This window comes from Panicum virgatum, chromosome 5K (genome assembly GCF_016808335.1).
Source record: "Panicum virgatum strain AP13 chromosome 5K, P.virgatum_v5, whole genome shotgun sequence".
NCBI lineage: Eukaryota > Viridiplantae > Streptophyta > Magnoliopsida > Poales > Poaceae > Panicum > Panicum virgatum.
The window spans coordinates 24,858,290-24,874,124 of record NC_053140.1 but is presented as its reverse complement, the minus strand read 5'-3'; the positions used below and the strand labels follow the sequence as shown (position 1 = coordinate 24,874,124).

Genomic DNA, 15,835 nt, shown 5'->3' with positions numbered 1-15,835 from the left:
CAAACTGAACTGAGTCGTTCATACACAAAAGAAAAGCCTAATCAATGGACTAGGGAGACCGCATCCAGATGAACAGGAGGAGCCTGAACATCCGACGGCTTTATGTACCTCCTACTCCTCTACCCGAACGTGGAGGATTACTCGGGCTCGGACAGGGCTGTCACCACCTGCCGGCTACCTCTACAAACCGTGGGATAGAGTCGCATTCAAACATGGTCATCAACCCAAGCACCACACCTGTGCTAACGATCACCACTCTAGCCTTGCGCAAGGACACCCTTGTCTATCCGGGGCCTTAGTTCTAGAGCGCCCAATTAAGGAAGATGAAACAAAACCATGATACACGAACTAGTCTATGCATATGAATCACTCAAGACAATCATAACTCATAAGAAAGATCACGTACACAACAAAGCATATGAACCAAAGTACTGAATAGAATAAGGTAAAAGGCATACCAGACTCAGAGAATTACATAAAGATAAGGTAAAAGGCATACCAGACTCTCCATGAAGACTCTAAGATCAAGAACTACGACTCGAAGCCAAACTCCTATAGTCCTAAGACCTCTACAAGAGAAGATGAACTACATCTTGAAAGAGTAGCTTGAATGATATGTGTTGGCTTGAGATTGTGTGTTGTCTTGAAATGGAGCCCCTCCCCTCATATATATATAGAGGGGAGCCACCCTCTCCTCGTCCGAGAATTGTGCATGAACCACCTTGAACTGACTTCACCATCCAATGAGGCGCTGCCACGTCGAAGACTTGAGGCAGTGGGGCCCATCGGCAGGTCGGCCGGCCTGGTAGGGCAGCCAGCTTCCCAGTGGGCCCACCGACCTTCTCCTTTTTGGGTTGGGCTGCTTCTGGTGTCCACTTGTTAATATTTGTGGTTTGGGCCCTTGTTCTGCTGAATTTCTTCTCTGGTGGCCTTTTGATCCATGTGTGGCGATGTCTGGTTAGTCGGTGTTTGCCCCTTGGCCAAAAGGGTATGATTGCTCTCCATTTTCAGCTAAAGCCTGCACTCATAGAAATCTAGAGGGACATGTGGAATTCAGTGATTTATTAGTGGCACAAGTGTAAGAAATGCAACTCCATCCATTTATTATGGCAATATTGACGCTCAGAAATGGCCGCTAGTGAGCGTCAACAAATATCGTGCTTAGAACTCTATCAACAGCTCCAATATTCATATGTTTGCTCTAGTGTGAGGTGTGTCCATCCGGAGGGTGGGGGCTCTGCGCGGAACACTAGAGTATCGCTTACTAGTGTAGACATGGTGTCTAGATTAGCTAAGAGTTGCTGGATGTCAACTATACCCACGGTTTGTAGAGGTAGCCGGCAGGTGGTGATAGCCCTGTCCGAGCTGAGTAATCCTCCACGTTCGGTATGGGGGTAGGAGGTACATAAAGCCACCGGGGTGTACGGGCTCCTCCCATTGCTTCGATAGCGGTCTCCCTGTTGTGTAGTTTAATCTTTGACGATCTAACCAAAAGATGGCATAGATATAGCTAGCCTAGCACAGTTGACTCGAGCTCTAACTTCTGCCTTGCTCCCGGCCTAGAGCATCTTTTATATTTTCTTTTATTTATTTATCCAGAGGGTAGTTTGTGTGTGTATCACACTACCTCCTACCATGTCATATATCTTACCCCTGTTTATGAATCAGAATATCCAATCTAGATAAAGTTCATCAACTAGTCTATATCTCTTCACTCACCACCTTCCCTGCGGAAATATAAATGACACCCCGGTATACTCCCGGGTAAAATGCTACAGCGGTATTCCGTGCGCTTGCGGATTTATTTGTGGTTCATGAAATACTACCACCCCAAATTGGCATCTGCGAGCGTCATCGCTGCTTTCCTGGTGGTGACGTTGGTAGGTGCCAATAGTGGGCAATGCTCTCTTATTTCCAAGAATATCTTTGACATACTTGGCATACGTGGGCACCTGCATAGCATCAAGATGTGGTATATCAACATATAGCTTCTTTATTACCTCGACGAACTTGTTGAATTGTTCGTCGGCCACCGACTTCCTTATCCGCTCCGAAAACAGTAATGCAGTTGTGTCGTGGTAATCCCGTGAAATTCTAGGGGGTTCCACAAGGTCTTCCTGGGTTGCAAATATGTTGGAGTCGACAGCCTCCTCCTGCTCTTCGTCTTCAGCATCGGTATGGCTGGCGGATGCGGCTTTCCGCCGAGTTCCTGCATCCTGTGGGAAAGGTGGCTACCGTGTGGACTTACCACCATGCGTAGTCACCGCATTAACATTTTCTTTCGAGGGAACTTCCGTTTGCCCGGGCAGTTTCCCTGTGTTAGTGTTAGGACAAGATAAGGCTAGTTGAGCTACTTGAGTTTCTATCATTTTGTTGAAGCTCAGCTGGTTTTTAAGAACAGAGTTAAAGCCCTCTAGTTGTGCGGCCAAAGACTCCAAAATCTTGTCATTAGCAAGAAACTTCTTGCTAATATTGTCATTTATCTGCTTCTGGCCTTACACTAGGTCTTTTAAAGTAGGCTGAAAATTGTTATTAAAATTCATACCTTGCTGATTACCGAAAGGGAGGTTGGGCTTTGAGTTCCAACATTGCTGAGGACGGAATCCCGAGTTGGGATTGTTGTTCTTGGTGCCAACGAAGTTCGCGTCCTCTTGAGTTTGGGGGCACGAGGTGCCCGAGTGCCCAGTCTCGCCACATGTTTCACATGTCATTCGAGACTCGGAGACCTGGTTTACCTCCTTGTGTGGAGATTCCAGTTTCTTCATCAGAAGATCCATCTTGGCAGCCAGCATGTCGACACTGTCAATCTGGTGCACGCCCCTTGGACGGGCCGGCTGCTTGTCACCTCTCCAACTCTGATTGGAGGCTATCTTGTCTATCAGCGTCTTCGCTCCCGCAACATCGAGGGAGAGGAAGGAACCACCTGCTGCTGCATCTACGTGGTGATTCAAGCCGTGGAAGAAGTTCTGAATAATCAGCCATTCTTCCAAGCCATGGTGTGGGCATGCTTGTATGTACTCCTGCAGACACTCCCAGGCCTCTGGGATTGTCTCATCCGGTAGTTGCTGGATACCGGAGATTCTGTTCTGGAGGGCATTTGTCTTGCCCACTGGGAAGTATTTGGCCAGGAATGCATTTGAACAGGCTTTCCATGTCGTGAAAGCCTCCTTGTTGGAGTAAAACCACGTCTTGGCCTTCCCGAGAAGTGAGAATGGGAATAGCCGAAGGCGGACGATATCCATCATAGTTTCTTTGGGGTTGATAGTGTTACTCACCTCCAGAAAGTTCTGGAGATGGGCATTGGTATCCTCGAATGCCTTTCCATAGAATGGACTTGCTTGAACCATGTTTACCAGTCTAGTTTTCAGCTCAAAGCTGTCATTGCCGGCTTGGTCTTGGTTCAATCCAGTAAGGATGTGGCTATTGGAAGGGGCTGAGAACTGATGAAGAGTCTTCTGAGCCATGGGTGATGAGGCTGAAGTGGATGGAGAACTGATGGGCCAAGTGAGTCTTTTCTGAGGTGGGACGACGCGGCATCTCACAATTCTCCCAATTCTTTCTGGATTTAGGTTGAAGTTATTTGGTAGGTCGAAACCGGTCATGCACTACTCTGCATCAATCAGAAGATAGAGAGAGCAATGGTAAGCCCGCTAAGATTAGCGGTGACAAACTAGTAAAGTGTATCAAACTATTTACAATATCTTTAGCCAATTGCTTTCCCGACAACGGCGCCAGAAATGCTTGTTGGCGTTTCTTATGCCCAATAGAATATTAATTCCGCAAGTGCACAGAATCACTGTTGTAGCACTTCACCTTGGAGTATTCCAGGGTATCGTATTTTTCCTCAGTGAAGCACTATGGTAAAAGGTATCATAAATCGAATGAAAAACCGTACTAGCTTAATCAACCGACTAACTAGACGGGGGTAAGCCAGATATAAGGATAGGATAAATGGCTAGTCTATGACCGAGTGACACACGAAGGCTCAACTCCTTAGAGAGGTAGCAGCTGGGAGGACAACGAGCGAGATAAGACACCTGATACACTTCTGAACTATCGAGCTAGGCTCTCTAGATCAGACAAACTATCTAACTAATCTTCGGGATAGCAGAGCTTACTTCGGCGGCCTCAGGGAAGGACTCAGACTGGGATGAGAAGGGAGTCCAACGGCAGTCGGCACTACTGCTATGAAAGCACCCGAACATGGTGGACTACGAGGGACGGACAGGGCTGTCACCACCTGCCGCCTACCACAACGGTTCCGTGGGGTGGAACACACTTTCTAGCTAACACTAAGCTCAGACACCACGTCTGCACTTGGTGTTAGGATTTTTCTTGAGGCCTTCGAGAGAAATCCCCCTCAACCGAGAGTACTAACTTGAGATACTCTAGTCCAGGCGAGAAAACCCGTAAGATAGAATCCTGACTATCAGAGAGATAACTTAGCCTAAGCTAAAGGATACAACATCCGTATTTGAGCTGAATACTCAGACACGAGAGGATAAAGGAATGTGGAAAGTAAAGCTGACTCAGAAAAGTAGAGAAGATAACTTATATTAATAAAGTCGAAAGAAGGATACAAGAGCTATACCAGACTTTCGATGACTTCGGAGTCCCGAGCAAGCTCAACTCAACTCTAACTCCCAAACTACTAACATACTCTAGAAAAGTGAGAGAAAATGAGCTCCAATGGTGTGTATTACAAACGAACCTCCAGCGGCAATATCGAGATCGTCGGCTGAGTCTATGTCTAAACCCGTGTAAAAGATGTGCAAGGATACATCTTCGGGTATAGACCAGTCTGGGCATGTTGCTAAATGGTGTGAGAATTTTGCCCATGCTGCGCCTATGCTCTCCTTCTCTAATTATTCAAATGCAAGGATTTCACTTCGGAGAGAGGCTGTATGGGCTGAAGAAGAAAACGAGAGGCAGAAGTCATCTCGAAGCTCTTTCCAATCTTGGATCATACCCCTCACGTTGTGAGTGTACCATTGTTCCGCCTTCCCCACAAGAGAGAAAGGGAACAACTTCCACCTCAAGGTTTCCTGTGATATGCCTGGTATTACCAAGCACGAACACAGTTCCTCAAACACTTGCAAATGAAGGTCAGGATCTTTGGTTTCTAAACTAGAGAAGATTTGTGCCCGAACCATGGCAATGATGCGAGGATGGAGTTCATAGCCAGAAGTCGTGAAAGGTCTTGAAGAGATTAATGGCTCTGAGAACTCATCCTCAGAGGTAGAGAGTTGGTGGACAGAAGAGGATGACATGGTACAAGGATAAAAGAAAAGAAAAGGTAAAAGAAAAGACACACGGGAAAACTAGGTTCGAAGATAACTATAGCAACCGTTCCCCAGCAACGGTGCCAAAAATGCTTGTTGGTATTTCTTAACTTTTACAGAGAAGTCCGCAAGCGCACGGAAATACCGTTGTAGCACTTCACTCAGGAGTATTCAGGGTATCGTATTTTTCACGAGGAACGGATGTGTAACTATCTTCTAACTAGATTACCCCAAAGAAGATAAGAGATAGAGAGACCTTAGGGTAGTGTGGCTCTGATCTAACAATGGGTTCAAGGGAAGATACACTAATGTTTTCACTCGCTCACTTCAGGCACCGATCTGACCCTGGTCTGCCAGGGACCTCCAGTATCTCTCTATGTCGTACCCAGGCGGGGGGGGGAGTGCACTAACCACGCAGACTGTCTCTGTAGCGGACGGATAGGGCTGTCACCAGCTGAGTACGAGACAAACAATGGTAATCTAAGGCCCAGACACCACGCCTATGCCTTCGACTATTACTCTAGAGTTGCGCATGGTTATCCTGTCTTTATCAGGGGCCCTCTTCTAGAGTATCCGCTACGAGAACGGACGATGAACCCGCGAATGAATGAGAACAAAAGAATAACTTAACTAGAACTCACCAAATAGAAGAAGCCGGATGTGTACTCCAACTGTACCATATCCGTAGAGGTACATAGCTGAAGAGACATCAACAAGTCCGACTCTTCTCCGTACTCCTTCCTCACACACTCCCTAGGCTAATGATACAAAGAGGTGGAGCCTCTCTACTCTTCTCCTTCACATATGAAAATGGTGTGTGTGTGTGTGTTGAGAGGGGTCTCTCCTCCTCCTTATGTAGCCTCTCCATGGGTGGATCCGCGGTTAGACTCATGAGGTGGTACTTTGCATGTCCGGAGTAGACGTAGGGGAGCTGTGGGAGACCGCAGGAGAAAGCTGGGCCCATTTAGGCCCACTTGGGGGTCGAGTGACCCATTGGATCGGCCGAGCCCAAATGGGGCTCCCTCAGGCCTATCTTCCTCTGGATAACTGATAGGTGGGCCTTGGTGTTGATCCTTGGGTGCATCTTACTTGCCGTGCCGGTTTCGTCTGATTTGTGGGCCATCCTTGTAAGTGGCATTTCTGGGTAGCAGTATTTTGTGCATTTCATCGTGTATTCTCCTGTGTTTTCCCTGCTTTGCAGATATGTGTGCCTGCAGATGATAATTCACCAAAACTCGTGGAATTTATTAGTTACAAGCCCTATATCTAAGTTTGGTGATTAAATATCCTGAAAAGCTGCAGGAGTTGATGGTTAATTTTAGCACTTAAGGACCATCAACAACACCCCCACACTTAGCCCTTTGCTCGTCCTCGAGTAAAGTTTGAAGGACTAAGGCGGATGCCACTCCTTGAACATAACCTGCATACAAGTTATTCCAAGCTTCTTCCAGTTTCTGTGAACTTTTGAGTGGCTACCATGCTTTCTTGGGTAATTGAAGAATGGAATGAAGCAGGCTTTAGGTTCCTAGATCTTTCTGCTTAAGAACTTGGGTTTTATTTTTTAAAACAAAAGCATAGTCTTGCTCCTCAAATTATTCTCTCGAATCTCTCTTTTTGATTCAGAACCTCACCAAGGCAAAGTTGTTGTCTTCTTTTCTCCTACCATCTAGTCAGGCTTATGTGGAGCTCAGGGTAGGGGTAAACAGGCATGTTTGCTTTGCTTATATTGTTAAGTCAAAGCAAGATCCAAGCAGAAACGAGTCATACAACCTGATCAAGAGGTGCAAGTGTGTGGATTAATATTTTTGGTGGATAGTGGATGAACTCCATTGGATGATCTATCTCTCTCTTTGTATTTTTTTTCTTGGACATAGGCTATATATATATTATATTTTTTTCCTCTTTTTTTCGACATGTCTTATGGACATGTGGCATACCTTCTTTGGGTATGCATCTTTTCTCTCTTTTTTTGTCATGCCATTTGGGCATGTGGCATACCTTCTTTGGGTATGCATCTTTTATTTCTTTTTGTATAGCCCATATCCTTGATGGCAACCTTGGAGAGAGAGACATGATAGAACTTGGAGTTTTATTTTGTGAGTGGATGGAAATGATTGCTATCTTCCAATGGTAGAAGTATAGCATATGAGTGGATGTGTACGTGATCTTGATCATGAGAGTATGACAAGTCTCTAACAAGGGTCAAAGAATTTGACAAAACTCAAAGCAAAGTCAAACTGCATATGAGGGTTTGATTATGAAAATCTAACTTTGGCCTTGGCAGGAATTTGTAATTTGAGGAGACAAGCCACTGCACTTTTTTTCTTATTATTTCTGAAAAGAAATCCCAAGTACTTTGCAAAGAAGAGCATGGTTCCATTCATCCAATCATATCACAATCGTCAGTTACTTAGATAGCATGGGTTCCCTATGATAAAGATTGTTCACAAGAACCAAAGAGAATGCAAGGAATAAAGAGTATGCAAATTTATTCATGAAAGCGCATGGAGTGCAAGGCCCTTCTTTGCATTTTGATTTGGAGTTGAAATTCTAGATTAGAATTTATTTGAATAGGGAGGTGTGAGTTTAGGATGCAAACCAGCGTTGAAAGGATCTTGATCACGCGATGTCGTAGCCTAGAGGGGGGTGAATAGGCGTTTCTTCAAAATTTGGCGCTTAATCCCTACTGGGACTGCCTGGACCGGTCAGACCGGTCTATGCAGGCAGACAACCCAGTCAGCAGGAACAAGTCCCCTCTCGAGCTTGAACCTATAAGAAACTTGGGATATGTGTCTTGCAGAGTATTTCTAATAATATAAACAAGTCCCTACACACAAGTAGAGCACACCCAAGAAGATCGAGCGGAAGCACAATTCAAACTCAAAACTATAAATGCAAGATAAGTAAATCAAACCGAAATAGAGATGATGCGATGAAGACATGGTAATTTGTTTGACCGAAGTTCGGATTCACCCTGTGCACCCACGTGTGAATCCTACTCTTCGTTGAGGAAGCTCGTAGTGACCCCAAGGTCAAGCTATCTCCTCTTCTCCACTATATGACCATGCACCCTCTTGGCACACGATCGAAGCCGCAACAAACTTGCCGCTGCTCACCACAACCTTGGGAGCTAGCCGGCGACGCCTAGCCGTCTAGGAGCCGATGCTCCAAGAGTAACAAATGCTTCAATAGAGTTGGCCGACGCAACTTCAAGTGCTCAAAGCTCGGGATGTTTCTCTCTCGCTCAAATGGCTCTCAAGGAATGGATTCACTCAACCCAACTCAAAGATTCACCTTGAATCAAGCAACTCTCACAAAGAGAGGTTGGGGAGGACTCTCCAAGTGCTCACAAGGCTCTCAAGATGTTCTGAAATGTTCTAGCATCAGCAGCAACAAAAGGGTGAAGTCATGGAATATAAATACCCCTTCTCACAAAACTAGCCATTGCCCTGTCAGTGTTAGACCGGTCATACTGGTCCCCTAGACCGGTCTGTTTTGAAAACTAGCCGTTGGAGGCTCACCCTGCTCAGACCGGTCAGACCGGTCCCTTGGACCAGTCTCTCACTGTTTTCTGCAGTTAGCACTCTCTTACTTTGGCTATTCTCTCTAGGGACTATTTGAGCACTTTTAGTATTGTCTAAACCTACTGATGTTGTATCCCTCTTGATAGTACGACATACCTATACTCAAGTGTATAAATGAAATATACAATTTCCACAATCACAACTTGAGTTTCACATTTTGATCATGCCGTCCATTCTTCAATACTTTGAGGGCATCAACATCTTCATTCTTTGAGCATACCCGCTTTGAGCTAGTGACTTTGAATCTTTGATTTGCATAGGAGTGAAATCCAACTTGATTCACAAGTCACTTTCTTTACTTGAATAATGACACTCTTTAACATAGAGCTTTCCATGACTCTAGGATCTCCGACCTTTGACCCGTATCGGTTTCTTTGCTCCCCCCAAGCCGTCGCTTGCGTAGCCTCTTGAAACACTGTTGACACTCCTTAGAGCCCCAATTTATGTACCGCAAGCGCATGGATCGTGGTATCTTTTCCCTTAGAGTACTCCCCCAAGGTTTATCAATCCGTGGATCGGAAGCGAACCGACTAGAGTTTACCATCTAATCTATTGAACCTATCCTAAACATGAAGCGAAGATTGCATATAAACTAAACACTTGATAGATATGAATGAAGCATAAGTGTTCATCACGCCCACAACCGTAGATGAGATAACACAACCAAGGAGCTAGGGCCTATCGTCTCTAGGTACAGTTCTAGTCAAAAAGGTGAGCAAAACATAGATTGCATCTCAACTAAAGGTACACGAAATCATCTCTCAGAAAGGCGGCTCACAAGCGGCCTACTTTCCCAAGGTCGCCGGTGCGAGGTGCGTGTTGACGCCTAAGGTTTCCCAAAGCTTTACCCCAAACTGCCCACCAAGAGCTCTTACTCGAAGCTCCTCCTCTTGGTGGCCGCGCCACGACTCCCATGATACTCGCCATCGATCCTATTCCACATCATGTCATCGCTAGGGCTTTTCCCTCCGCCATGCTGTCACCACACCGGGGTAATCAACCAACTAGCTAAAACACGCTACCTCAACGTATCCGCAAGATATAGACTAATCACCATGAATAGATCTAATCTTACTATGAACATATGGATGCATCACATATGAGAAAGAAAGCATGCATTCAACTAGACCAAAGTCGAGACAATTAGAATAAAGAGTAGATTGATATCACCATCATGTGTGTACATACCCCGACGAATGTTGGGAGTGACTCCCGAACTCCACCATCGCACAACCTCGTAGGGAGGCCATGGCGGCTAGGGGTGGCCTAAGCCATCTCCTAGGTACCTTCGAAGACTTGCGGTGGCCGTCGTCTCCCTCCGGCCTTGGCCCTAGGTTTTCGTCGAGTTCTGGGTGGATTGATTCCTCGAGTTGAATAAGGTGCGAGCTATTTATAAGCCGAGGAAGCCACCGGTCGAAGGGGAGGCCGAACTGCCTCGGAAACGGGCTAGGCCGGCCGGCCCCATGGGCCTAGGCCGGCCGGCCTACCCTCTTTCGGGCTCGCCTCGGTCTCATCTTTCGCGTGTAGACTCCTCGCATCCTCTAGAGATTATGTCCTTCACGATTGCACCCCTTTGGACGTCGTTATCTTGGAGATATCTTCGAGGAAAGGATAGGATAGGGAATCCTTCCTTAAATCTTCATTTGCTTTGCTTAATCCCGAAGTATCTTGATCTCATCTTCAGTGGGCTCGGTCCTTTGGGCTCTCTTGGAGGATGGATGTGCGTGAATGGGCTTCGAATCAACAATGGGCTTTGGTCCTTCCTTTGGGCTTTGTCCTTCGTCTTTCTCCGTGTTAGCGCTCGATCACGGGCCTCGTCATTTCATGCTCCAAAATAGGCCAAAAACCTGCAAAAACGAAGTTCCTCCAAAATATATGTGCAAGTGTGAAAATGACCAATAATTAGGTCGGGGTTAGCACGGTTAGTGATTTTGATATTAAATCCATGCCATTATCAATGATAAACAAGGGATAAAATGGGTACTTAAGGAGTGCCAACATTCCCCCCATTCTTAAACCTTGCTCGTCCTCGAGTAAGTCCAGAAGCTTTGCTTATAAGGAAATCAGCGTTGCCCCTCAATGTCCTCTCTGCACTTAGTCATACATAACAAGACATATTGCTCTCTCAAGTATTTAGCATTTAAGTTCATGTTGTGACCGGCTACTTTTTCATTATGGAAGATAGACTAGCAATTAAAGAACAAGCCACAGTAATAAATGAATACAATGCTCTCAAACTTAAGCAAACTTCAAACCTTTACCTTGTTTCATCGTGAAGAGTTTTCAAAAGAATGCATATCAAACATAAGTGAGGTTCTCTTGCAAAAGATCATGGAAACACTCATCTCATCAAGTCTCTCAAGCCTACATTAGATTGTCTTCAGCCTATTCTACTCATATATAAAAGTGGAAGGCTTATGTGGAGCTTGGTAGGTAAAAACAATCCTAGCAAAACATTATACTTGAAATATTATCAAACTAAGAGAGGGATCTAATGGAATTACCGAGACTAGTCAAAAAGGCCATTGGAAAATAATGTTGGAGAGGGAGAAAGATGAAACACACATTTAGATAGGTGGACATGTGCAAGTGGCAAATGGATGATCCCGAGACACAAATGAAGTTCTCGTTATCGGATTGCACATGGTTGGAAGATTTGAGTATGGAATAGTTCTTCAAAGTAACTTGGAAAATTAATGAAGCCAAAAATAACTAAGGAGCATTTTATTCTTCTCTTTTTTTCTTTCATTTTTCTTTTCTCCTCTTTTTTTTCATTTTTCTATTTTTCTCTTTTTCTTTCTTTTTGCTCCTTAGAACTTTTGATAACATAGAATACTTACCCAGCCATCCCCCCATGGTTGAACAAATGCTCGTCCTCGAGTATGAATAGTGGGAGAACCAATTAGTTAGGGTAAGTATCTCAAATTCACCTTCTTCTTCGTAGAACCTCTTGAATCTCCGGGGAGCCTTGTCTCCCAAAACTTTTCTTTATATGGTGCCCTTGATTCTTTTGATTCGGTTAAAATGATAATCCATACTCAAATTGGGTTGTGGTCAAGGAGGTAATCACAAAAAGATATTTTTGGTTTAGGGTGGATATCCAGTGAGGTTTGCAAAATTCCCGAAGTGGAAACTCACAATGCATGGATAAATAGGCTAGCAGAAAAAAGGTTACACAAAAAAAACGGAATGACCAGCTTCTTAGTCTCATACCAAAGAAATCAATCTTAATCTAACTCATCAAAATATAAGTTTGCAATCCAAAGGTTTCATCATGAAAGAATATGTATGTATAGGCTTTGGTAGGTAGAACTTTGCAAGAGATTCACAAATGTAGATGACATAGGAATTAAGTTTTCAAATTAAACAACACAAGGTGTAAAGTCATCGGTAGACTTAAATCAAAGAGCAACATAGAATATGTGGGTCTAGAATTTAGTCATTTAACCTCCACAAATAAAAGAGCCAGTATTTTAATCATTTTAATTCCATTTAATTGAGAGCAAATGTTCAAGTCATATACAAGATAGCGTAGGTAAAACAAAGCAGCAACTTTCATCACTTTTCCATAAGCAAGAGCATATAAGAATATCATCGTGGTGAGCTCAAGGTGATGGTGGTTATCATTCATTGAAAACAAAAACAAATCTAGGTTGTACTCCAAGTAGCCATGTTATTATAGGGAGAGATAAACAAAGGTTGCATATATGGTTGAAGGCATATATGTACAAGCATTTAGAAAAAGAGAGAGCTGAGGAAGAATTACCGTCCTTCTTGATGCTCGTAATGAAGTGTAGCGCGGCCTCCCCCATACTTAAGCTTTATGCTAAGTATGGAAAAAGAATCATGAGAATCTTGTGGCAACCAAGATTATCTTACTCCATGAGATCTTTCTTCCTTGTCCACGAAATCCTCCGCCATGCTTAGCATGATGCTAGGCGTGGAAGGAGAAGATGAAACATCTTGCAATTCTTGAAGTCCTTCCCTCATGTGTATGAATATCATCTTCAATGTGTCTTCACCTTTGTTGCCTCAATTTCCTTCAACTTCTTCTTGTACTAAGTCATGGTCCCAATCATTGCTTCACATTGTCGTCGCCTCCTTCAATTCCTCGTTGTCCCATTGCTGCCTCGTCTTCACAAATTTTTCTTTCAATTTACAGAACAGAACATGAACTAAAACATTGCTCCATTGCGAAGTGCACGAATTTTCCTTTCCAACGAGTCCTCATTTGCCCAAAATTGATTCCGAACAAGAGAGTTATGTCCATTTCATCCCAGCGCTGCAATCTGTCCCGACGAATTTCAGAACGCGCAACGTCCAATGTTCTTGCCATATATCCTTGTACGGGTCTTCAAATTCATTGATCTTGGATGCGTTGGAACGGGAATTTCATGGAACTTCTGAATATCAACTTTTTATTCCTTGTACGTCTTTGTCCATGTGCAAAATTTGATGAAAACAGCGGGGCTTGCTCTCGAACTTTGGAGGTGTTGACGAATTTGATTTCTTCTTTGATCACGAATTCATGGGAACGCTTTGTCATGCCTGCAAAACAATTCAAGTGCACAATCTACCCCCAAGGTGACAGTTGGAAGTAGAAACAACTGTCAACAAACCAAAAACATCCCCTAAGATACTTAACTTGTGGCATAGTTAGTCTAGTGAAAATTAAACCTAATGGGTGTATGTGAATGCAAGTGGGAGGTGTGTGTATGCAAATGAGAGAAAAGTGGATAGCTATCTTGGTCAAAAGAGCTTAAAGATGGAGGTCCGCAAACAAGTTTAAACACCACGTTTACACAAGATTGCAAAAGGTAAATGTTATCATGATAAGCATTACATGGATAGGAAAGCATACATCAATAAGATTGGGACCAAGCTAACAAAATGAGGGCATGAACAATGGTATGGATGCAAAGTGCAAATGTAAAGTTAGCAAAAACAAGTGTTAGCAAGGTTGAAAGGACCTTTCGATATTGTTCCGCAACTAGCTTATTCAAAAACAATTGTTAAGAGTGACAAAAAGCTTTCGCAACACTTCATAAGAAGTGAGGCTTTTGTCAATGAAAATTTTATTTATTGAAAAGGACCAAGCAACCGAGCTAACATGGTTTTAGAAGTAGGTTTATGGGTTTCCTATATTTTTGGCTTAAAACAAAATTTTTGAAGAGAGAGTGTTGGGTATAGAAATTCTATCTAAGGTGGTTTTTTTAAAAAAAACTAGAGAGAAACAAAAGTTAGATTTTTTTTTGAAAGAAAAACATAACCTATGGTTTTAGGATTGCTCTATGAATGGTTTTCCTAAGGGCTTAGGATCTCAAAAGCGAGGCTAGTCAATGTTTTTAGAAAAAGTTTTTTTTAAATGCAACATGCAATGCAATGCAAGGGTGAGACGAACAAAATGGTATGCAATGCAACACGGGGAGGGTGAACAAAATGATATGACATGATGAGGTGGTCTAAAATAAAACAAAAGTTAGCCTAAGTTAACTAGCCACAAGTTTAGAATCAAAGGGTGGTGCAATGCTTCATAAATATCTCTAAAAAGACACAAAGAAAAAGACTCAAAACACTAATAGGCACACAAAAAGGTCTACAAGTTTCCCAAGATCAAATAACAAAGTGCTCCCTCAATAAAATTTAGAAAGAACAACATGAAGTTGTGCTTTTTGTTAGAGCAATGGTACAATGTTACTTGATATTCCGATTAAAGAGTGCAATGTAGACGGTCATATTAATATATATATAAATAGATAAATAAAATGAACGGGTTGCCTCCCGCAAAGCGCTTCATTTAAAGTCATAGAACTTGACTTTCTCACATACCTTCTCATTGATGTGAAGCCATGGTCCTTCGTGCGAGAATTCGAATTGTCCATGCAGCTTGTATTGATGACGCCTTTAGTAATCCATCGTGGTTCGCTCTTAACATCTTCATGCGTTGAATGTTGTCACTCGTGCCTTCCTTTGCCAATGTCCTTGGGGCCCTTATTTTGTCCTGAGCTTCTGAATTCGATCATGTATGCTTGATGAAACCACAGCCCAAGCTCCTCTTCATTGTTGGCATCCTTATCTCCTTCACCTTGTTCTCGTCACGTTGCTCTTCGCCTCTCCTTCGTGGATTTTCCCCTGCGTACAAAATAGAAAATATACCAAAATATAGCTCTATTGAAAAGTTTATGAAATTACCTTTCTAACAAGTGGTCATTCGCTATAAACGGAGTCCAAACGAGAGAGTTATGACCGTTTTACTTTAGCGCTGCGTGCTGTCCAGAAAATTTCAGAGTGCACGACCTTCGATGTTTTGGCCATAACTTCTTGTGGGAAACTTCGATTGACTTCATTCTTGATTTGTTGGAACCGGAACTTCATGGAGCTTTTGAATATCCAAAAATATACTGCAATTTTCTTCTAAGGTCGAGCAGAATATTGATGATAACAATGACTTCTTACGAATCAATCCGAAGATATCGATGATCTTGATCTTGTGGTCTTCGGAGAGTCTTGTTGTGCATCCTTGGCTTCAAGGTCATCACCATTGATTCACCAGCGAGTAGCATGGCTCCAATGGTCTATCTCCATGGTTCTTGCTTTGCCTAAGATGTCAGGATCGAAGGAGGCTCTTGTGCTTTGTGTCGATGATCAGAGTGGTCTCTTTCTTTGATTGTACTCGACTAGAAACTTTTTGAGCATCCCATGGAGAAGATGGGTGGCATCATGATTCCTCTAATATTGTTGCCTCCAGCTTTGGTCGACTTCAAATCATTAAATTTTTTGCACAAGGTCCTACAAACATCTTGCGACATCGTCTTTCTCTATTGTTTGTTGCTGCCTCTTCTTCGTTGAATTCATTGATCATCCTGCACAGAACATGTACCAAAATTCTACTCCATGGAAAGACTTATGAAATTACCTTTTCAACGAGTGGTCATTGATCCCAAACGGACTCCGGATGAAGAAGTTATG

At 43.4% G+C, this 15,835-nt stretch overlaps 1 non-coding gene across 1 annotated transcript; it reads left to right on the top strand.

Moving 5' to 3' along the window:
- Positions 1 to 2,988: 2,988 nt before the first annotated feature.
- Positions 2,989 to 3,095, top strand: LOC120710945. The gene has a single exon (XR_005690112.1). It is a non-coding gene; the product is annotated as a small nucleolar RNA R71 (small nucleolar RNA).
- The last annotated feature ends 12,740 nt before the right edge of the window (positions 3,096 to 15,835 follow it).